Raw genomic sequence first — 24,220 nt, 5'->3', positions numbered from 1 at the left:
CATGTCACCTTTTGAACCCAGGCTCAGCATCTGCGTCTTTCACTGCCCACAGTTAGTGACTGATAGTATTACATAGTGCTTAAACTCAATTCACTTGCACTTTGAGTTGTACTCTGAGGCATATGCAAAGAATTACACCCTGAGAAATGCAAAGAATTACATAAACCCTAATTTATAGCTATGCCAAAGATCAGATAATCACCTTTGGAGGTTAGAAGGTAAGTGTGCTTTCCGTGAAAGCATGACAGTTTTGATCTGGAAACTCAAGGTGTAAGGAACAAAACTGACTCATAAAAGCTGTCCTCTGTGCCTCCCTCCCCAGCATCCTCTCCTGACACATGCTTTGTTGCACACTGATACCTGCACTCATATGTACACAACAACAAATACAATGCAATGTTTTAAAATAAAATTTAGGGGCTAACAAGATGGCTCGGTGAATAATTGCACGCTGCAGAAGCCTGGTGACGTGGGTCTGATCCGGGAAACCTACTTTGAGAAGAGATCACCAGTTCTGAGGTGTTCTCCTCTGACCTCTGACCTTGCATGTGCATGGAACACCTTCTCAGGTAATAAGAGGTCAAAGATGGCTTAGGAAACCTATCTTGTGTTCCCTAATCCTTATCTAAGCAAAGCATGAAGTTTTGCTTTTTGTATTCTAACCTGGCCTTGAACTCCTGATCCTCTGGCATCCACACCCCAAGTGCTTGAACCAAAGGTTTGCACTGCCATACCCAGCTAGATCTTTTCAGAAATTAATTAGGAGGGATTTTACTTGCATAATGAAAGGAAGTAGCTGTAAAAATAATTGAGCATCCTGGATAAAATAGGCTATACGTATGGTTTTCATTTTGATAAGCCAAAAGAGTTATGATAATAAAGCACTCTGTCACTGTCACAAAAAAATCCAAAACAAAAATAAAAACAAAACAAAAACAAAAAACCCAAAACTAGAGCTCTTATCTTGAAAGAGGGCTTACTTCAAAATGTAAAGCTTTTAAAATCATCCTGTAATTTAGGATTATTCCTGAAAAGCCAAAGGCTTAAAATGGTAAACCACGTCCCCCAGCATGGCACCTGCTGTTTTCCTTCCTACAGGACAAAGCTAAGTCAGGGCACAAGTGAATTCTTCCTTCAGCTCTGATACCCAGCATTTCTCCCTCTGCACTGGCTCCCATAGCACACTCCTGACTGAGATTAGCCCTTCAAGTCAGTCCACATCCCATATTCGTAGCCTTTTTTCCCCGTCTACCCTTCCTTCACTCAATTATATCAGTTAATCCACCAACTAGATCTACATCATAACAGGTAAAAGGAGTTTTTGAAAATTCATGCTGAATTATTAGTAACTTTTGGGCTTTCTCTTATAAAGAATATTTGTGATATTATATAATATATTTGGATTATATATATGAATATAGTATACCTAACTCACTTAGCCTTAGGATAAGCCTACTTCATCAACATCAATATCAGCCTCTTATTCAAATATTTAAATTTGAATGCCAAGAGATGTTCTTGCCAACTTGGTCCACGTTTCTAAAGAAAGAACGTTTTTAACTGTCTGAGCAGGTGACGCAGCAGAGTACCATACAAGTGATGCCCTTCGAAACCCCCTAAATGCTGCTTCTATGTTTTCCTTTTTCTTCCACATCTTTCACAATTTTAGGCTCTTACCTTCCACACCCACAAAATAGTAATAATTGCAGTGTTCCCATAAAGAGTTGTTCTGGGGGCTGGAGAGATGGCTCAGAGGTTAAGAGCACTGACTGCTCCTCCAGAGGTCCTGAGTTCAATTCCCAGCAACCACATGGTGACTCACAACCATCTATAATGTGATCTAATGCCTTCTTCTACATGCCAGCAGAGCACTGTATACATAATAAATACATCTTTTTTTAAAAAGTTATTCTGAAGGTTAAGTAAAATAGAAGGATAGAGGGTTGTGCCCCTGCATATGGGTGTTCTGGTCAGGATGAAGGCGATGGCGTTGGAATGGAGCAGGGTCTTGCAGCCGAAAGGAGAAAAATCTTGAGATGGCTTCAGTAACCGATGGTAAAACTGGAATCAAAGATGCCTCTGACCAGAATTTTGACTACCTGTTCAAACAGCCCATCATTGGCAACAGCAGCCTTGGGAGGACTCTCCTTCCTCTTCCGATATGCTGATGACACCTTCACCCGGGCCTTTGTCAGCACTGTGGGCATCGGCTTCAAAGTGAAGACAGTCTTGTGAAGCTGCAGATATGGGCTGGGCAAGAGCGGTACCACACCATCACCACAGCCTACCACGGTGGGGCCATGGGCTTCATTCTCATGGGTGACAGCACCAATGAGGAGTCCTTCAACACTAGCCAGGACTGGGCTACTCAGATTAAGACCTACTCCTGGGACAATGCGCAGGTTATTCTGGTGGGAAACAAGTATGACATGAAACAAGTAAAGGTGGTCCCAGGTGAGAAGGGCCCGCTCCTTGCAGAGCAGCTTCGGTTTGACTTCTTTGAAGCCAGTGCCAAGGAGAGCATCAGCGTGAGGCAGGCCTCCCAGCGTCTGGTGGATGCCATGTCTGACTCGCTGGGCACAGACCCCTCCATGTTTGGCACCTCCAAGACCACACATCTCTCAGATGCCACACCACTGCTGCAGCAAAACTGCTCCCTCTAGGCAAGCCCCAGCCTCCTGCCTCTCCGTGTTGTGCCCAGTTATACTTTGCCTCGCTCTGTTATTCTTTGCCCACTACCATCCCAAAGCAAGCTGGGTTTTTTGCCAGCACCTATGGTTCTCTGCAGAGGGGCCCAATGACAGATACTAACAGTGCAGGTTACTGTGTGGATAAAGATTCCTTTCACAATAGAAAGTTCCCTTTTATGAAGGATGTTCAATATAGAGACCTGGAAAAAAAATCCTTTTTGCCCTTAAAATAAAATTTCCTTCATTTACCAAGATACCCCTCCCCCCCCCAAACACACACACGCCTCAGGGGCTGGCAAGTGTGTATGGTGAGGCCCAACTGCACAGCTAATCAAAGAAAATGTCTCAAAGTTAAAAAAAAAAAAAGAAAAAGAAAAGAAAAAGAAAGAAAGAAAAAAGAAAAGAAAAGAAAATAGTAGGTATACAAAATATTAGCTGAGCCACATCCTATGCTGTAAACACTTTAACAAAGCATATCATAACAACACAGGATCATACATGTGGGAGTCAGTGAATGTTAAAAGATGATTCCAGGATCACAGGCTATTTCTACCCGGCCCCCCACTCTCTTCTTACTTGTGTTGCTGTGGCGCCCAGGCAGTGACAGGCACAGGGGTGAAACCCAAGAGAGTAAGAGAACCAATAAAAACAATTCCCAATCCTCCTTATCAATAATAGTAGAACTGGAATTCTTTGCCGCCAGACAGCTAACAGTATTGTAAAGGCAGCACCATCCTGACGTTTTTCTGGAGTAAAAAAGTACTTTTGTTTCGACTCGACATTTCCAAAGCCAAAGGCCAAATATTTTCCCACATAGTCTTACATAAAAGATAAAAATAAGAGACACATGCAGCTGAATAACATATCATAGCTCTACGGTGCGTGTCTCTAAATACTTAAATAAGAAAACATGGTGCTTACCTGTGAAATGTTGAGTAGTGTACTATCAGGGTTCCCTTTGGAATTGCATCAAAAAATGATTAACTGGCATAGCTTGGAAATTACCGCAGCACAGTATGGTCATGATGGGTGTTTGCTGATGCCTTTGTAAGAGAGCTAAAGCGCCATTTCACTCTTACAGCCAGGGCTGCTTTGTTTACAGTTCAGAAACAAACAAATGGCAATCTCCAAGAAATCATCTTGACCAGCATTAATGACTAGTTTGGTAGCTGACAGCCCCAGGCAAAGCTAGAGGCCATTAAGGCTCTTGGGGGTAAGGGCAAGTTGGAGGGTTGTAGCTTACCAGTAATTAAGCATAGGTACGAATCAAAACTTGCTAAGGGGAGAGATGAAAGTAACTCTGGATGGTCCTGTATCTGTTTGTCTTTTCACACACTATCCGCGCGCACACGCCCCTATACATACACACTTGAATCTTTTTTTTTAATAAATAGGAAAAATAATGGCATCATTTCAGATACCAAGTTGGAGCGGAAATAATTCACGTGATGCAATGGGCATGCTCGTGGGACCAATTAATTCCTTTTCAAGCTTGAACTATATAACTATAAGAACCACTATAAAAAAAAAAAAAACCACCTCATTCTACCACATTAGTTGATTGTTGCTGAATTGAAACTCAATCATGAGATCATAAGGATTTTGGAAGCTTTTTTTTTTAAGTTTTTAATCCTATCTCAATAAAAGTAAATACATAAGGATTATAAATAAACCAAATCTGAAGTAATATAGATTGGGAGACCCTCAAGAGGGTCAGGAGATAATGAAGATTATGCCTCAATATTGGGATTATGATGTTAGTTCTTTATTTCAATAAAGGTGGATAGAGATCCTTCGTATCAGGGACAGGGCTTAGCAGTAAGGACAAAGTAATCGTCTGGGAATTATGCATACAGGCTTGACATCATTTTTATTGGATGGCTGATGAACTGGAAAACTCTAGGACAGTCAGGCTTTAATTTGTAATCTTAATTTTCATATAAATCAGTACATTTTAGGGGGAGGGAGTGGCGGGGGGATGCTGGACATTGATGCTTGCTAGCCTGTGGTAGTAAGACAGGCCTGAGGCATAGGCTGCAGCACTAATTCATCCTGAATCTGATTTTGTCTTTTCCTCTATCCATCTGTCTTCCATCTTTGTATCTATCATTTAACAAAATTTACAGCTTGCAAATACCAGCGGAGCTACTGTTGGTACAATCTTTCCTCTACCACCACTTAGAATTATCTATAATAATCTACTTATCATAGACAGGCACACTATAATACACAATAATTTACTCTTCAGCTGGGAAAACGCCTGCAATTGCTTCACAAGCATATATTAATAAGGTTGCCCCTTCTTCTTTTGTTTTTTTTTTTTTATTGCTTTAAAAACTATAGGATCTGAGAGAGCAGTAGTTCCCCTTCACAAAATAATTACCTTAGTGATTCCCATACATAATTTCATGTCTATGGGGTTCCATGAGGTTGCACTACTAGACCAGAACATGGTAATTATTTGCTTGCATGTATAGAAACTTGACTAAGGCATTTGAAAACAAATGGTAGGTGCCTTTCTCTGTTTAAAAATGCTATTAAGCTGAGTATGTTATAAATATGTCAATAAAATAGAATGTTCTTTCTAAATTATATTGACTCCTCTATTGCAAGTAAAAATGAAATTTTGTCCAAATTTGTCTTTTATTCTTTCTCGATTAAGCCATATAAAATAATGTACTTCTTTCCTATTTTACTTTTGCTTCATGCACGTCCCTGATTTATCAGCAATTAGCTTTCCATCATCCCCTTCTCCTTTTTTCTTGAATTTTGAATGCTTTCTTACAGAGAGGGGGTGAGGGATAGGAGAAGAGGAAAAGGGAGAGGGAGAGAGAGGGGAGGGGGAAACTTTGTGAGTTATCATCCACCATTTTCAAACCAGACATCACATGTGATCTTGATCTTCCAATTTACACATTTGAAAATCATTAGGCACTAATAAAGTAATGAAAGAACAAGAACATACAAAGCTCATGCTTTGTGAATTCAGAGGCTCACACACCTGCCCCACGTACACATGCAGAGCGTGTTGGGCAGAACAGCCTTTCCTGTGGCCTGGCTCTATCTGAATGGCCTTCGTGTACTACTTCTCCATGATTTAAGAGTCTTTTCACTTGGTAGAGATAAGTCAGCTGCTCCCAGGTCTATTTTCTTTGTGTTCTGGTATCTTCCCTGATGTCTGCCCTCTCAAGTGTCAAGAGGCTGGCTACCTTCAAGAGCAGAGAATAGATGCTCCTGATCACACCAAAGCTCCCCATTTGACAGAGAAATAACACGATATCTGATAAAGATAGATACCGAGCCCCTAATCCCAACTGGGAGCACGCTCATCCCTTAACCAGTTCTGTCAGCTTGGATTTATCTGCACAGACAGCATATAAAGCATCGTTTACATAAATAACGTGGAGTCTGCATTGGGCAAATATCAGGCATGAGTAAGTGCCCTGGGGTAGACCCATTAAATCAATCATTGAGCCCAGTCAGAGAAGCACTGACTACAGCCAGACAGAAGTTCATCACAGCATAATCTTCCTCTGCTTCTTGATGAACTAACAAAATATGTTGCGCTCACTGAACAGCTGCTTTCATAAGAGCAATAACGGAACAGACTCCAGGAGCCTTCAGCATTGCCCGTGAAACAAGATTTCCAGAGAGAAAATTAAAATGCCAACAAGATTTATACTTATGTATGTAGATGTTCTATGGTTTAAAAGACGTTCTATTACTTTAAAAGTGTAAGAAAGAGGTGATGCCATTTGTAATGGTACTGTTATTGAAAAATAAAAGCAATAAGCAGAGCTCACATTATGTGCTGAATTACACCCCTACCCCACCCCCGGGTTTCAGTTCTCACCCCATCACCTCAGAATGTGATCCTAAAGAAGTAACTAATTAAAAATGAGGTCATTAAGATGGACCACTGGGATGTCATCAGTCATGTATGACTGAGCGTCTCACAAGAAGAGCGAATAAAGGTAGAGACACAGGTGAGTGGAGACGACAGACTGTGAGGATACTAGGAGAGGAGTGCTCTCTTGCAAGCGGAGGAGGGAGCCTCTGGGAAGCATTTTTGCAAAGCCCTGACACCTAAGCCTTCTGACACCTAGAATGGGGAGACTAGACATCTCCTGTCTCAGCGTAGCCAGCAAATGTACACAGCGCATCCCCTGCCTGTTTACAGACAAGTGAGGGAATAGACAGGGAAAGCCCAGAGTGAAGTCATCTCTACCTCGCTCGTACAAAATCCTTCCGGGTTGGAATTGGAGAGGTGGTTCAATGGTTAGGGGCACTGGTTGCTCTTCTGGAGGACTCAGGTTCAATTCCCAGTACCCACACTGACTGTTGACAACCATCTGTAAATCCAGTTCTGGGAGACCAGATAAGCTTCTTTTGGCCCTCCACAGGCACCAGGCATGCACAAAGTGCATACACCTACACGTAGGCAAATTACAAAATAATTTTTGTTGTGGTTGTTTTGTTTTTTGAGACAAGGTTTCTCTGTGTAATAGTCCTGGCTGTCCTGGACTCTTCAGAGACCGGGCTGGCCTCGAACTCACAGAGATCCACCTGCCTCTGCCTCCCAAGTGCTGGGATTAAAGGTGTGCGCCACCACGCCTGGCTCAATTTTTTTTCAATTAAAAACTATTCTGTTCTTCTCTGACTTGTTCTGGCAGTTACTGTTTTCCCATCACAGCTTCTCTGGTAAGAAGAGTGAAATGACATACAGCTTGCTGGGAAGGAGTTTCCCAGAGCTGCTGAAAGCAAGCAAGAAAGCCCATTCCCCTAGGAGCACCTGCTTTTACAAATGGGCCAATTCTGAAGAAGTAGCTGCATAAAGAACACCTATTGATTGGAGTACCAAAGGCGATGTCAATACAAAAAAAAAATTTTTTTTTCAGGCAGGAGAGAATGCTCAGTGGGTAAAGTGCTTGCTTGGAAACAGTGAGGCCCTGCAGTAGGGTCACCAGAACCATGCACAAGCCAGACAAGACAGTGCTTGTCTGTAAAGCCTCCAACGGGGGGCGTGGGGGAGAGGAGGTAGGACTGCACAGTCCCCAGAATCTCATGGGGCAGCTAGCATGCATGGCCTATGAAGCTGAAAGAGGCAGGGGCTCTACCTCAAACTAGGTGGGGATCAACTCCTGAGGCTGTTCTCGGTCATGTGACAACAGAAGTCACACACCTGAATATGCACACATATATAACCGAAGTCACACACGTGAGCATGCACACATGTACCATAGAAGTCACACACATGTGTGGGACTCTGCTGGTTAAGGTTGTAGTCTGTCGTCTCCAGATAACCAGTTTCTCTTGGTCTATGAAGAAGGGACTCCCTTTCTCAGCAGTGTGAGAGGCCGCGCTCACATTCGCCATTACAAGATGGCGCTGACATCCTGTGTCCCATGCTGATAAACAACTAATCTGCGCATGTGTGAAGGGATTTTCCACTTGTTGTGCTCTGCCTCTCCCGTGGCGTCATCTCGCCCGATGAGCAACAGCCAATCAGGGACTGACACATCCTAAGCGGAGGACAGTTTCCTATATAAGGGATGGGTTTCTGCTGTTTGGGGTCTCCATTTTACTTGCTGTAAGCTTATGCTCTCCCTCTCAAGATGCATTAAAGCTTTACTGCAGAAGGATCCTGTGTGTGTGTGTGCAGCGTCGTTCTTGCTGGCGAGACGGTAACGCAAGCCACACAGCGGGGTTTTCATGCCACCTGATCTGATGACCCAAGATCTTGTATGGGAGTTACATAGTCCTAAAACAAAATACAGGCCCAACCTTTTTCTGATAACAAGCACGGGGAATTCCAGGAAGTACCCGGCCCAGTTCTGAGATCCTAGCCTCCGACAAACGATACTTAATTATACCTCGGTGCCATCCCCTCACACATAGGATAATTAAATACTGTTTTCCCTCCTGTGATAAAGGCCCTGTATCACTGCATGTGGATGAGATAATCCTGGCACTCTTAGCCCTAGGGAATCACAGTCACCCTCACTACCCAGGGTCTATAACTCCCTAATTCACAAGTAAAGTGGCCTTTGATTCCTCACTCCACCATGACCATCTGAGACTCCATTTATTCAGGGGGGGGGGAGGGGGGGAGGGACCTGGCTCTGTGCTCAAGCCACAAGCTTCAACCCAAAAGCACTCTAGCTGCCCCAAGAGAGAGATGGGACCTCTGATCTTGAGGTCTGCCTGTTCCCTCTGGAAGCAAGCAGCAGCCAGACTGATCTGTTGAGACCCTCAGACCAGACCCGTGGGGTACCACTGGATCCTGAACTACAGCAGATGGACCCAGACCTGCTGATGCCATGAGATGTGAAATCACACACGTGTACAACAGAACTCACACACATAAACATGCACACATATATAACTTACACACATAAACATGCACGCATGAACAACAGAACTTACACATGTGAATATGCTTATATACAATAGAACTCATACATATGTACAATAGAACTCACACACGTGCGCACACATACACAAGCACAAATGCCACACTCATGTCATACACATAAAGATTTTTAAAGAAGGGAAATGGGGGCTGGAGAGATGGCTCAGAGGTTAAGGGCATTGACTGCTGCTCCAGAGGCCCTGAGTTCAATTCCCAGCAACCACATGGTGGCTCACAACCATCGATAATGTGATCTGATGCCCTCTTCTGGCCTGCAGGTGTACATGCAGGCAGAGCACTGTATACATAATAATAAATATATCTTTTAAAAAAATAAAGAAGGGAAATGAAGAAATTAAAGGGAGAAAAAGTAAAATGGATTATTGTGTTACTCGGCTTCGCATTCTTTTACTGTTTTTAAAAATCGAGGAAGACAATGAAGGGTTTTCTAACCTGCAACACTCTGTCCCTCTTGTGTTGTTTCAATCATCTGTAAGTGATGAGGTCACTTCTCCACCTCTCCTTGATTCACCATCTGACTGCTTCTAGCAGATGAGAGGAGAAAGCGAACTAAAAACAACGGCAACCAAGACCTCAGTCACAGGAAGTAAATAGCTCAGGTGCACATCTTGGGAGGAAGGCTCTGGCCTTTGATCTTCACCGGCTTTTCTGGAGCAAATGATGTAATGACACAGGAAAGTTTAAGCACATCAAACCAGTAGATGAAAATCATGATTCCTATAGATTTCAGAACATCTACAGTGAAGCGATGGCTGTGTGGCCCTAGTTCTTGCAATGGTTATATAAACATATATAGAACGTAAGCCAAAAAATCAGTATAATAACCTTGTTTTCCAATATGTAGACAAATCCTTAGGATGTGTAAAGGGGACACGAGATGAGACACTCTCACTGTGCGGTCTTCCTGACTCGTCTCACCAGCTGAAAGTCACAAGTCCACCACAATTAATATTTGCTGTGATGGTTGCTGACGTAAGAAGAATAGTCCTTTGTGAAGAGGTACTCTACTCAAAAAGGCAACGAATGAGGCTGAAGTATGCATATGACTTGGGGAGCGAGCACAGCATCCCTACCCCCCAGAAATTCGCTAGGGCTGCTAACTTTGCCAAAGAGTTGACTTGCTCACCACAAAGACAGTCCACCTTCCTGCATCCCTGTGATCTGCACTTTTTATGTTATGGTTGGCAGCCCTGGCAGGTGCCCACAGGAGCTACCCATGTCCTCATCCATCTTCTTTAGCTACCCTGTAAGGATAATGACTTCAAACATTGAAAACATATAGCTGTTGGGAGAGCAATGAGCTGCTTGCTGTCTTCCTTGAGACGCACGGGTGGAGAGAGGTGAGTGTCTCCATCCCACAGCACTGAAGGAGATGCAGAGCTCCACATCTGAAAACAAAGTCTCAGAGAGTGGCTGGGTTTGCAGCTTTTGTCCCATGATCCTCACCACTGGCAACAAAACAAACTGGCAATTTTATGTCTTGTTTTGCTTTGTGGGAATTTGGGTTGTTGCCGTGTGCTTTTAAAAATTATAATTTGAGAGGTAGGTACAGGAGAAAGCTTTAAGACAGCAGAGGTGAGAATGGAAATTGCAATAAAAAGATGAGCTGAGAAACTATAGTGTCTGGAACATTTTAAGTAGCTGTAACCAAAACAAGACCCTAAAATTCAGTGGCAAAAATAAAAGCAGAAAATTTAATTCTCCCTCATGTAACAGTCCAAGATATGTCCAGTCTGGCAAATGGTTTAAGTTAATCCAGGGTCACAATGAGAGAGGCTGCCACTCCAACTAAAGTGTGCAAAGAGAGAGGCCACCACTCCAACTAAAGTGTGCAAAGAGAGGCCACCACTCCAACTAAAGTGTGCAAAGAGTGATACCTCCATGCTATCTTAAGTGTGCAAAGAGAGAGACTTCCACTCCAACTGAAGTGTGCAAAGAGAAACGCCACCACTCTGACTGAAATGTGCAAAAAGAGAAACCATCACTCCAACTGAAGTGTCAAAGAGTGTAGTTGTGTTTTTCTCCTTTGGCTGGGTTCTGACCTCACAATCTTACTTATCTGGCTAGTCTGAAAGGAACTTGAAGGATGGGGAAAGGAAGTCTGATTCCAAGGAGAAAAGGCTCCCTGCTCCAGGCCATCACGTTCCTAGAAAAAAAGCAGTGAGCCTTCAAGTAAAACAAAGGTTTTACTCAGTGGGGAAGGTTAAAATATTGCATAAAAAACTCTTACAGGATGGTGGAGACAAATATTTTAATTCCTTGCCCTAAATACAAGTTTTATAGTAGTTGATAGGAAAGACTCTGATAGCAGCTTAACTATAGAAAGATGAGAGTTTTACACATTAGCTTGTAAGAAATTTCAGGATGAGACCAAGAGAGAGGCTGGTGGTGAGAATGAAGGTTTAATCAAGGCTCCTATCTTAGGAACAGCTCAGCTGTGCTTAAGTAAGAAGAACACATGTAGAACTTCTGTTGTAAAAAGCCAGACCATTGAGACAGCCTAGCAGGTGAGAACACTGGGCACCAGGTTCTACAGATCCCTGGTTTCCTCTTTCATCTTTTCATATTCTTTTTTGGTCCCTCTTTTCTTTTGTTCTTTTTCACTTCTTTCTCCCCCACTCCCACCCCTCCCCCCAACTTTTGAGACTAAGTCATACTATGTATCCCTGCCTGACCTGCAACTCTGGAACTCACAATGTAGATGGGGCTGACCTGGGAATCCAAAGAGCTTCCTGCCTCTGACTCCCCAGTGCTGGGATTAAAGGCATGGTTTTGCCACATTAGAGTGATTTTAACTCGTTCTGTGTAATTTCTTGGATGAGTGTGCAAGCAGCTCCCTGGCTGTAAACTAGCATAACAGCCATAAGCATAGACTGGAACCTGTCTCCCAAGCGTGGGCCATGGTTGTGGTATCTAGGCTTAGGCAGTTTTCTTCACCACTCTGATTCTTTGTATCCTCATTTATATAAAGAAAGATCAGCACCAACTTCATAAGTCTGCTGTGAGAGTCAGCTCAATTGACTATAAAAACTGATAATATTTAGCAAAAATAGTCTATCTCATTCCAAACATTTCAAGACTTTGCACTGCCTTTGTTAATCATGACTTAAAACATGGCTGGGATCCCTTCTTGCAGTTCTCTACTTCTGTATGAGCTAGGGATAGCCAAGCACTACAAGATAGAAGAACAGCATCTCCCCCACTTGAATAGTTTGTGTGTTTGGGTTTTTCGTTATTGTTATTGTTGTTGTCGCTTCTGTTTGTTTTTGACACAGGTAGGCCTGCCCTTCCATGTAGCCCAGGATGACCTAGAAACTCTAGTCCTCACGCCTGCCCCTCCGGGGTCCTGGGGCTGGAGTTAGATGCTAGCACACACTTCTCCGTGAAGCTGTAGACCGAGTTCGAACCTTCATTGATGCTAGCCAAGCAGCCTATGGACTGAGCTACGTCCTCAGCCTCTCTCTTTGATTTATAAACAATGAGAAAACCTGCTTCTTTTATGTCTCAATTTCTATGACTAAACCAATTGACAGATTTTTCGCTTAATGTGGCTCAAGTGAGCATAAGAAATAGAAGGTCAATGCTAAACTACGGAACCCTCCCTCCAGCTTGTACTCCAGCACAGGCTAACCTTGTAAAACTCTTTATACACCACCACTTACTTTTAACTCTCCTAATACAGCCAACAAATATAATTACCAGCCAGGGAAATTTAAAACAACCCCCCCCTCCACTAAAATCTAAAAGATAAAGTCTTTTTAATCAAAAACAACAGGTTAATCCTGGCTTTGGAATGGGGGACATTATATTAAAACGAACACAGTGTGATTCATTCAAAACCCAAATTCAGCAACATGCAATCCTATAAAGCCACAGAGATTTATAGATCAAGGCCAAAAAGGTAAACCAAACCTGAAATGAATGGATTAGCAGAAATGAGAGTGCTACTGTAATATTCTCTTGTACTGAGTAACGGAGAAGCAGCCTTTGCCGAATCTGGCTTCCTAATTCCCATCTGGAAAAGCCTCCCCTTGGTCTGAAGGAATGCCTATGACATCTGTAAAGTTAAAAGGCATCAATACTCAGAATGGGTTTAATACTCACTCAACAGCAGGTTCTTTACACACGATCCTAAGTGAGGAACTGAAGCACAGATGTGAAACAGATGTAATCGGCTCTGCCCCTAGTTTTCCCTGGTCTGCTTTAGAGTGTGCTCAGCCTGGGTTAACTGAAGTAGATGTTCCTCTGAGAAGCCACAAGTCAGGTTCAGCATGACAGGTGATGATTTAACTTAACTTCACCCACTACCAAAAAAATCTTCGGTACTATTTCTTTGTGTGACGCAGTCTCTAGAAAACTAATTTAACGAAGGGAAAAGACGTAGGTTTTGCTTCTTGGAGGTTCTGAGTGATAAGGGGCTGTTGTCAGACGGACTGACCAGCCAGGTCAAGTCAACAGAACATTTAAGAGGCTTAGCAGTTGTTCCTGGTCTAAGATATAACAGTCTGGAATAGGTGTGCCTTTGTGGCTCTGAAATCTGTTCTGTGTTCCAAGCTCTTGTGTTTACTCCTCTCTCTTCTCACATGGTGTTAGGAAGACTGAGGAAAGAGGAAGGTTTGAATTGCAGACTAACAAGATAGCTTTGATTAGAAATTAATGCTAGCATTAATCTTGAGAAGCTCGGGGTCAGTCCTAACTTTGTTTGATATTATTCTGTTCTATTTACAATAGTTAGTAAATGGATACTGAAATATGTGGTTCATATACACTGTGAAATATTATTCATCTGCAAAGAAAAATGAAATCATGAAATTTGCAGGAAAATTGATGGAACTTGAAGGCATTATATTGAGTGAAGAAATCTAGAACCAGAAAGTCAAACGCTGCATGTTCTTGCTCATCCATGGCTCCTAGCTCCAAACCTCAGAAGTAAGTGTAAGACATGGAAAAACCATCAAGCCCAGGAAACTATAAAGGGACCATGGCAGGGGAGCCTGAGGGGAGAATAACGTGACAAAGGTGATATTAAGGAAAAAACAGGGGGAGAGTGGAGAAGATGCCTTTAATTGGGGCAGGAAGAGGGAGATCAACATAGAATAAAAAGGAAGAAGGGACAAATAATTTCAAGGTTGTTCGATAAGGCCTCAAGAAATTATTTTATATTTACCTAAAAAGTATAGATATTTTAAACAAAGATCTCCTTGGGCTGACAATGTTCCCCACAAAAGCTATAGATTACCAGAGTCCCCAGTATCAGAAATGAGAAACTTCCATTAGACTTGGTCAAAGTAGCCCAAGTGACTCCAAGTTACTTAGTCCAAAACACAACAGGCTACTGCGTTTGCCCCTGGTGCCTCTCCGAGGCTGAGTCCCTATTGCTGCAAACACTGAACACTTAGAACACAGGAATTGGATGATTCCAAGTGAATCTAATCTGAAAGCCTTCTTCCCTTCCAAATTACTAGAAAATATTATGCAAGCTTCCAAGGGAGGGAAACAGTCAATATTCTTTTCCATCTCTGATACCGATGAGCCATAGCAATGGCCAACACGGTAAAATATCACCAAGGATGCAATAGTGGCACTCATACATTGGCAGTAACCAATAACTATCTAACTGAACTTAAGGCCCACTCAATGGGAGGGAAATCATGTCTGGTACTAGAAACCTTACCAACTATCTATGGCGAGTGAGGTCATGAACTGGAAGAAAACCATAGCACTTTGTTAGACCAACATAATTCCTAACTACATTTTAATACTTATTGTTAGGATAAAGTAGTGAAAAAGTACCTTTGTCAGGTCTGGGGCCAAGGTGTGTCACTAATAGATCACTCCATGCAACAGATCTAAGGCAAGAGGGAGGGAAGGGAGAAAGTGAAAAGGCATCGCAGAGTGGAGACATGAGAGAGAAAGAGAGATAGACAGACAGACAGAGGGACTGGGAGACAAAGAGAATGAACAAGAGGGGGAGACCTTTTAAAGTGGGCACATGTCCAATAGGAACATATGCACTGCACCTAAGTCACTGAAAGGTAGGCTGGTTGAGCACCAAACCTACCACATGTATCTACAGATGAGTAAGTGTAGCACTGACTCCTTAGCAAAGAGGCTTCTCTTGGCAGCAAATGGAGACCATTACAGAAGATCACAGCTGGACACAATGTAGAGAGAAACTGATCATGGCGTGCCCAGCCCCAATGGATACATCTAAAAATAGGTCAGAGAACACATAAGCATAAAGACTCCAGGAGCCAGAGAACCAGGAAAGGTGCTGTGAGACTGTCTCCTAGAAAAAGGTTACCTAACAAGACACAAACCATGACAATATCAACAGTCATGCTATTGATGAAAATGCAGAAAGATGAAAAGTCTCACAGGGTCCAAACTCTAGACATATAACTACAGGTGACTAATGATGGCTGAGAAAGAGAATTAGTCTTTCCCAGGCATCTGCCCCTAATTGGCTATTCAATATAAAATGGTCAGACCCAAAATCATATACACATAAACAACAAAACAGACTCACTGGGTTTGAGGACGGTGTGTGTGTGTGTGTGTGTGTGTGTGTGTGTGTGTGTGTGTGTGTGTGTGTAAAGCAATAGTGGTTGTCAATTAGAGAGGGAGTGAGGTAAGGGGCTGGAGGGGTGAAAAGAGGAAAAGTAAGGAGAGATGTGATCTAATTCAATTTTAATTAAAATATATTAATAATAAAATAAAAATTCAAATTCCCCTCCCCAAATATAATCAAACCGAAATAATCGTAAACGTATTTGTTAGAACCTGTCCCGTCTGAGCCACCAAGTGTACTGCATTACTTATGTGCAGGGTTCTTTCTAGGGTGTTGTGTATGCTCTTATAAAGCAAACCTGAAACGCTGATAGCTGGATCGCACTGGCACTAAGTCCGCTAGCAATGGCGTTATTTTGCTTTCTTATCCATTCATGATAATTGAATGTTTCATTTTCCTGCTTATGCCTTTGCCATACAAACTCAAGAATGCATCTTCTTCAGCTCCTAACTCCACTCTGAAAGTCTGTGAACTCCGTGTGTAGCAGCCTCTTCTCTTCTGACCTCCACCCTCACATCCTCAAGTGCGCAGAACTTTAAAAGCTGATTATTTCTGACCATATGGGATCTGAGACTAAGATCAGACCCAAGCTAGACAAATGCCACGCAGCCAATCCACAACTGTTCCTGGAGTCCTGGGCAATGGCGAGGAGAGAGCGTGCCAGGGCCTACTGTTCTCAAACGAGTTTCATTTCTCTAACAATTTCAATCTGCCAAGAGGAAACCGAGACAATCAAGCTTTGTGCCAAAAAGCCCCAAGCTCAAGCGTGAGATGTAGCCTCTCTTTAGCCTGGTGATGAGCAGAGGGCAGGAGGAGAGGAGCTGGGGAGGAAGGAGATTCAAATGAGCAGGGCAGAAGCTCAGCATGCATTTGATCACCACCTCAGGACCCTTGGTGACCTTACGGGGGGCCATTGTTTGTGCTTGGAGCCCCAGTGTCTCAACACAGCGCATGATGCTCCCAGGACATATGGCTCTGAAAATTATCTACAGCAGATCTTATTTCCAAGTCCTGATCTCAGCTCTCCCGAGGATGGTGTCACCAGGGAAGGGAGCCTGGATGGAAGCGTCTTCCCTTGCCTTCTGTTATATCACTACCCCTAAATAAGGAACTGAAAAAGGTGGTTAGAAAGGAGAAAAGAGAGCCTTGAGCCTCCTCAGCCTACCCAGCAACAATCCTTCTGACGCCTAGTGTTCTGAGGATCAAGACACCAACTGTTTGCAACCCCGGGACCAGGTGGCAAACCCTATAGCTTATCCAAGAAGTAGCTGTCAGTCACAACGCGCAGTCGCAGCATGGGGGGATAAATGGCTGCCGTTGCAAACCTCATGTTTGCTCATGAGGTACTGGGTTCTCTGAACCATGAGCTTGAGATCCCCGAATGAGATCTTCGGGTCGGTTCAATGAGACCGAACAAGATTCTAATCTCAACTCCCTACAAATTATTTGTGCAGCTCTGAGCAATTTTAATAAACTTTCTATAAACTACAGGATTCTCTTTTTAAAAAAATCATTCAAATGTGTTGTGTTGGATAATTGTAGGGTTTTTTTTTTGATGAAATAATTGATATCAACCACACAAAATCATTGCAAACTTAACCACCAACACATGATCAGTGCTCAGTTAAGTAGTAATTGTAGTGTTTAAGTTGCCATAAAACATGGCATTGAATAACTCTACTTGTTTTAGCTTTGAAATGACCGCCAGAATTATCTTGCCTTTGAAATCCTTTCAAGAGATTTTTCTCTCTATTGTCTTCAGTTAATGCCGAAAGACTGTATAAACAGAGCAGAGAATGGCTTTGTAACCACGGCTGTGAGGGAGGGAATGCCAAACAGACACTGTGCTAGGAATAAACTGGATGAGCTGTCTGGAGGGTGCCTCTAGTGACAGCCATCGTGGCCACCAGAATTCCAACTCTCCAGATGTGTCCAAAGGGCACGGCCAGATTCACGCTGGTGATGCTCACTGCTGTCTGACAACAAGGGAAAACAATCTCCCGAGTGAAATTACCCAGATGCCTTGGGAAATATCCAGAGGAGCATTACATAGGCCTTAAAAAATATCGCCAAATACCAAACACCTTGCATTCAGTCCCCAACACACACACACTCACACACACACACACACACATGAAAGGCATAAAAATAGTAAAAGCAAAGGGGCTCCATAAAACTGTATTACATTTTAAATTTTCATAAAGAAAAGTTGTAAAACGTGTAGATGTCAAAATACTAACATCTGTACACCAGTAGACTAGTCGTATTGATGTTCTCATGTTAGTATTCCTGCTTTTGCCTTTTTAAAATTCAAATTATTTTGTTGGAAAAAAAAGCATGTATTGGTTAGTAACTTTGAAACATTACATAGTGAGTTTTCTCAAGCTTTAAATTCTACCATTAGCATCTTATTAATACTAATTTAGTACAGGGTATCATGTCATATACACAAGAATAAAATGAACTCATATACAGCAATGTATTTTGTTTATAGTTTCCACAGAAGGTTAGTGTAGTACTCGATAATATGATTGCATAGATAAGCATATTTTCACAAACTTAAAAAAAACAGCTATTAAGTCCGTGTATTTCCTTAAATATTCAATTAAAAATTGATATGAACCCCTCATTCAAAAAATAGTTTCCGAGTATCTTTTAATGTCTCTTCTTTGTTAAGTCTTCAAATGATGCTGACCTTGCATAATAAATTCTTCCCTTACAACATAGTAATTATTGTTCCAGCACTGCTGGTCCACTCGTGAACTCAGCGAACTGTGAAATGCCTCTGTGCTGAGCGGCATTCTATATTTGGCACTGCGCGTGTTAATTACTTTTCTGTTCTCTACTAATCCCATCCAGGAAATAAAGTCTTCCTCATTCTGTCACGAGCCTTCAACGAGGGCTATAGGAAAATAGCACGGGGCCCTCATTTGTCAACCCATTGAAAGCCATTCTGGGGGTGCTCCTTCCTCACAAGCACCCACTCTGCTCCTTGCACACCAGCACCCACTGTGCTCCTTGCACACCAGCACCCACTGTGCTCCTTCCACACCAGCACCCACTGTGCTCCTTCCACACCAGCACCCACTGTGCTCCTTCCACACCAGCACCCACTGTGCTCCTTCCACACCAGCACCCACTGTGCTCCTTGCACACCAGCACCCACTGTGCTCCTTCCACACCAGCACCCACTGTGCTCCTTGCACACCAGTACCCACTGTGCTCCTTCCACACCAGCACCCACTGTGCTCCTTGCACACCAGCACCCACTGGGAGACTCACTATCTACTTCTGTAAAGTCAGTGCTCAAAACAGCGAGGCACCTTCTCATAGCAGTTACTGGCTCTCCTTGGGTAAAATAACACAGTTGAAGTTTAAGAAGCAGGCAATTCCAGTCATTTTGTTTTGAGGCTGAAAAACTAAATAAAATCCAGAGTCCAGCTCAGGGCCCTTAGAAGGCACCCAAAACAAAACAAAAAAAAATTTTAAAATGTAATCGCCAAGTTATAATTTGCAATGAAACGCGATGCAAGAAGATACTAGCTTATTAGGATTCTGTTTAGTCACCACTGCAGGTGATGAAGTGTTAAAATATAAATCAATTTGACAATCTGAGAGAGTGGCTTTAATCTTGAATTACAGGAGGCTGGGTCCTCACTTGCTCTGGTTGTGCCCCACCCCTTAACGCCAGTCATTCAGTCTGAAGAGAAAAAAAAAATCAGGGGTGACATTTTTTGATTCAGGAGCTGTGTTAAATAGTTACAAAGCTGCTGTAATTTACAGCAAAGAATAAAGCCAGCCTGAGACGCCTCAGCCCCAATTTGCTGTACTTATTACACTTCATTGGCTACTGACTACTCAAAAGAGGAGAAATGAAAAGAAAATAAAAACCCATATTCCGAATAAGAAACTTTACTAGCGTCAGGCTAATGAGAAATGATGGGCCTAAAATTGCTCCAGCTACATCGATGGGTTCCGATTAATACTATTTACGATGTTATGATTTCTTATTTCCCCAGTTACATAAAAGCCAAAGGAGTTACCGAAACAATATTTATGAGTCTATAGCTGTTTTTAGATGTCCGCTTAACTCTGGAGTCTGGTTAGATATTTCACAGTGGCACGTGGCTCTCTGAGGGATGCCTCAGCTCTTGAATTGATAGTTTTCCCAACTATCAAAACTATCCATAGGTATAATGAGACTAGGACTGTGAGTGTGTTGCTTGCGTTCTTCCACTTACATAGAATGGAGCGTGTTCTCATTAGCATGGTATATGAATGACACCTCACAGCTCTGAGGAGGACAACATACTATCTGGGGTTTTCATCACACCATCCTTCATCTGAGGTGTGTGTGTGTGTGTGTGTGTGTGTGTGTGTGTGTGTGTGTGTGAGATACAGTCTCTCACTCTATGGCCCTGACTGTCCTAGAACTTGCTTTGTAGACCAGGCTAGGCTTGAGCTCACAGAGATCTGCCAGCCTCTGCCTCCAGGGGAGTGCTGAGATTAAAAGCATGAGCCACCATACCTGGCCCGGTCACATCATTTTTACTCATGTACCAGTCCGTTGTAATCATGTGATTTTTGCATATTCTCAGTTCTGAAATCTTTCAAATACTAAAAACCAGGTCTATGGAAGAAGGCATTTCAACAGCACTAAATGCAAGTCTATAGTATACACATATGTTAAAATGCCTATTATTTAAAACTTTCCCAAGAAACATATAGAACAAGCGAAAGTAATCCTCATCTCTGATGACCAGGACTATGTCAAAGGCTCAAGATGTTGGGATTTATTTGCTTTTGAGACCAGGTGAATTATAGCTGATTCAATTATTTTTTTTAAAATCATTTTATATGTAGTATATATGTATATGTGTAGACACACGTATGACTTTAAATAAGTTTCAGGATGTATTATTCTTTTTTTCACTCTTTTGGTTAAGAGTTATGGTTGCTCTTCCGGAGGATGCAGCACTGAGCTGGTGGCTCACAATGCTCTAAAGCCCCAGATTCAGAGTCCAGTTCTAAGAGTCCAGCACCCCTGCTGGCCTCCATGGGCAGTGCATGCATATTTGCACAGAGTGGTATCAGAAGTTGTTCAGGAAAAAAAAAAGCATGAAGGCTAATGTCGGGAAGCAGACAGCCCTTCCTGTAAATCGAGGCCTTATACAAGTAAATGGTTCACAATTTTCTGTTGTTCCAGATATAATCATCCATCTCTACTTTCATTTACTGCAGTTACATGATATACTCCTCAGGGAAAAAATAATGTAATATTTGAAAGTTCCAGGATGTATCATTCTACCAACGCTCCCTATGCTGAAGTGTTTATATTATTAACACCTTTGAAAATTTACTAGAGTGTCTAATTTGCTATAGTCACTGGACAGAAATCATGTCATATGATTTACACTACTACAAAATCTTTACTAACTTGGGTCCCGTAAATTTGATCATGTAATAATTTAGTGCTGAATCTTTTCTTTTAATGAAATGAGAATGATCATGACTATTATTAATGCTATTTTTAGTTAGTTTTAAATTATGCCATTATGATAAAACATTCTACTTAATTTAATATTTCAACTCAAAATTAATTTCCAAAGGCTTTAATTCTAGCCAGAATGCATAATTACAAGGCATTGTAATACCTCTGCCACTGAATCTCTAAAGTACACTTCACAACAGGGAATGCTGTGTACACATCACATATTAGGCATTGCATCACGAAGTTGGTCTTGGCTTTGCACAATCTCAATAAGCAGCCTCCTAACTCAGAAATTAAAAGCTTATTTCATCTTTAAAGAAAAGACAAGCAATGAAAGCATTTGTATTGGTTCTGCTAAAGGCACCACATAAATTCAAAGTACTATGATGAATTTTATGTTTTCAAAAGCAAAATGTTGTTCTTGAAAACAACATACTGGTTCAGAAAGCACTCCTATGCTACCTCCTTCCAATTTATAGCATGTAATAAATAAAATAGTGGATGTGGACACGTTGTGAAATACTGTAGTTATTTCCCACGCTGACAGGTGTTAGGGTATGAGCAACTTGCAACTTAAGACCACCATCTGCTGGCTCTGCCCAATGCTGCAGACGCTGTCAGAGTAATAGCCAGCTGATTCTAATGTCATTCCACTGAACACTGTAAACACACTGCATCAGAGAATTTGCTGAGCTGGTTGCCTACATCCTAAGCAACACTTAACATTCCATTTGCACATCTGTCGGCCACTACTTATGATTCAAGAAGCATCCATAACAAGATTCTGTTGTGTCAGGTATCACCTACAGTGATTAATATCAGGCGTTTTCCACACATAAGCCTGGTCATCTTGAATCAGATTTGATTGCTAGTCAGGCCTATCAAAGTTTGTGTCCTGTCAGAAAAGCACACTCAAAGAAAGACAAAATTCTATTTAAGATCCAAACAAAAAGGCATTTTGCTGATGAAGCCCCTCTAGAGCCATTACACTATATATTACTCAAGAGCTATGGTTTAGCATTGATTTTGGTGGGACATTTCTATTTAGAAAGGAGCATAGAACTTTCACAGCCTTCTCCAGAGCCTTCAAATAACCAGGGTTGGCAACAGTCACAGGAGAAATTGAGCCAAGCATAGCTGTAGAACACATTTGTAGTTCCATTGCTACAAAGTGAGACCCTCTCAAAAGAGTCAGATTGAATTAGATTTTCTAAGTCAGCTGACCTAGAAAAGTTTCCTGCCAACTGGAAGTCCTGTTTTTGTGTTTAGGAACAAAGGATTATGGTTATGGGGCACTGACTTCATGTCCTGTCCTACTTCATCCTAGAAAAATGTAATTACTTGTTCACCAGGTTCCTCAAATCACATCATCCATTTCTTCAAGAAATGCATAAAACCTCCTCAGCTGTGCTAAAGAAAATGGGATGCATGGTAGAAAGCACCATCCCAACTACCATGCACCATGGCTTGCACTTAATCCTTATGTGCAAAATGCTACTACAGTCTATTTTCTAGTACTAATTTTAAAAAAGCTATGTTAGATTTTGCAATGGTATATATTTAGCCCAACACATACCATTATATTTGAAGGATATGCTTAAGCAATGGAGCCATTTTCATCATTAAAAAAAATGGAGGGATTCTGTGGTTGCTCTCAGCTTTTTGCTTTTCCTCAAGGATCCTTTGAAGATGGCAGATCACTTTTAGGTTCTCTCTCCTCCCTCCCTCCCCCCCCTCGTGTGTGTGTGTGTGTGTGTGTGTGTGTGTGTGTGTGTGTGTGTGTTATCTGTTCCATTATTTTCCTTAATTTCTAGACTTAGATCATGCTTTAGCATATTTTATAAGCAGTTCTCTTAAAGTGTTTATCTTTTTTTTTTCAGTTTGTATATGCATGTCTAGGTATGTGCACATGTGAGTGCAGGCATTAGTGGAGTCCAGAAGAGGGCAGCAGATCCCTTAGAGCTGGAGAGTAGGTGGTGCTGTGTGCCCCACAAGAGCAGTTCCTGGTCTTCAACACTGATTCATCTCTCCAGCCCTTTCCCCTGAATTTCTAATATGCATTTTATCAATATGCCTCAAATGAAACTTCTAGGGCCTGAAAGGCTTGTGTTCCCCTCGGTTTTATTCTTAATTCATCAATGTATAGCCCTAAAATCTACCTAGTGGTTCTAGAGACTAATAGAAATGCATTTCATTTCCACCACACCCTAGCCCATCAGCAAACCTACTTTTATGAATTCTATATCTACATCTACAGATAAGACCAGGACCACTGACTCTTCCCTTGGTACTTAATGTCTGTTCTCATAATTCTGCAGTCATCTTTTTATCCACCAGCCATAGAGAGACTTCTTTAAAACAAAGGATGTGCCACATAACTTTTTGACATAAAATCTCCCAATTAATCTCCATCCCTAGTGTCTGCTGCCTTGGCCATGTGCTCTGCTTACCTGTCTTCATTTCCTTACTCTCTTTGGACAATAGATTCTTCAGGTATGCTAAACTCCTTCTCTCCTCAGGGTTTTTCTATGCAATCGTCCCTAGGGACATTTCCCTGAGTCTTTAGAGGATAAACTACTTCTCATCATGCTGAGTTCTAAAACTTTGCCTATTACACATACCGGTCTACTCATTTTTTGAAAAATATAACTCCTTGCTTTCCAGTCACTTCATTAAGTCAGCCAACAAAAACATACTAAAGGGCCCCAGGGTCTGTGATGGGTAATGGAATAGAGTTCTCCACCAGATATAAAACTGTTCTGAGAGAGAGGGGGATTTCTTAAAAATCTAGTCTATTTAACCATAACTCACTCTCTACCACTTTTACCTTTTCTTTTAATCACATAAATCATGGATACTTGACATTTTAAAGGGACATTTGCTTATTGTCAGTTTATTCCTGGTAGAATATGTCCTCCATGATGACAGAACTTGTTGGCCTTGTGAGTCACGTGATTCCCGGCTATAGACAAGTCCAATATATTTCCTAGGAGGAGCCATTTTAACACCTGTCTTGCTGACACTGTGTACAGATG

The 24,220-nt window shown here is 42.0% G+C and overlaps 1 pseudogene across 1 annotated transcript; it reads left to right on the top strand.

The window, feature by feature from the left end:
* The first annotated feature begins 2,036 nt into the window (after nucleotides 1-2,036).
* LOC311584196 (ras-related protein Rab-3B-like) lies at nucleotides 2,037-2,663 on the top strand (annotated as a pseudogene). The gene has a single exon. The product of its transcript is annotated as a ras-related protein Rab-3B-like (transcript).
* The last annotated feature ends 21,557 nt before the right edge of the window (nucleotides 2,664-24,220 follow it).

The sequence above is a fragment of the Acomys minous genome, assembly GCF_964271855.1.
Source record: "Acomys minous genome assembly, chromosome: 15".
Classification (NCBI taxonomy): Eukaryota; Metazoa; Chordata; class Mammalia; order Rodentia; family Muridae; genus Acomys; species Acomys minous.
This window is presented reverse-complemented; position numbering and strand designations above follow the sequence as displayed.